The sequence below is a fragment of the Austrofundulus limnaeus genome, unplaced genomic scaffold (assembly GCF_001266775.1).
Source record: "Austrofundulus limnaeus strain Quisiro unplaced genomic scaffold, Austrofundulus_limnaeus-1.0 Scaffold960, whole genome shotgun sequence".
Lineage (NCBI taxonomy): Eukaryota > Metazoa > Chordata > Actinopteri > Cyprinodontiformes > Rivulidae > Austrofundulus > Austrofundulus limnaeus.
The window spans coordinates 5,657-6,385 of NW_013953362.1; positions in this window are offsets into that span (position 1 = coordinate 5,657).

Below are 729 nucleotides of genomic sequence, written 5' to 3' on the forward strand. Positions count from 1 at the left end.
ATCCATCCATCATCCATCCAAAGAAATTTATAGTTAGTAGAGGTTAGTACTGCTGTTAAAAGCACAACACTATATTCTTAGGTTTTCCTTTTTGTAATGTTGACAGTGTTTAATCTATTATGTTTTGATTAATAATAGATTAGTTACATGTCCGAAATATCTGTGACAACACATAATTAAACGTTGGGATGACATTAGCTGAGGATTTTGTCTGAATGACTGTGATTCAGCCATAGGTCAGTAGGGGGCGAACGCAGGCATTGAAGAACCCATATAAGTAGATGAACTTCTTGGTTTTTTGGCAGTGTTGGATTCCTGTCAGCTTCACAGACAATACACCTCACTCAGATCCAGAGTTCTGGTGTTATATGGTTTGATTCCTTCTACAAATCATTTTATTTAACAATGGTGATTTTAATATCGACTTCAGTTTATTGAATACGAATTTTCTTACACATCCATTATCTACACTCACTTCTTCCTTTCAGGTGTCCATATCCAGCAGTCAGTGCGAGGGGCGGGTACACCTGGACAGGTCTCCAGTCCATCACAGGGCTCAAATTATACAGTAGTTTTTAAATTGTGTGGGTAGGCCAAGTAAAACCAGAGTTATAATAAATAAAGTCACTTTTTTTCTGAAAATGATTGTTCTATTTGAAAAGAAAAAAATTGTATAGGTCTTCTGGACGGGTTCTTCTCTAATGAAACGTTTCGTCTCTCCTCCAAGAG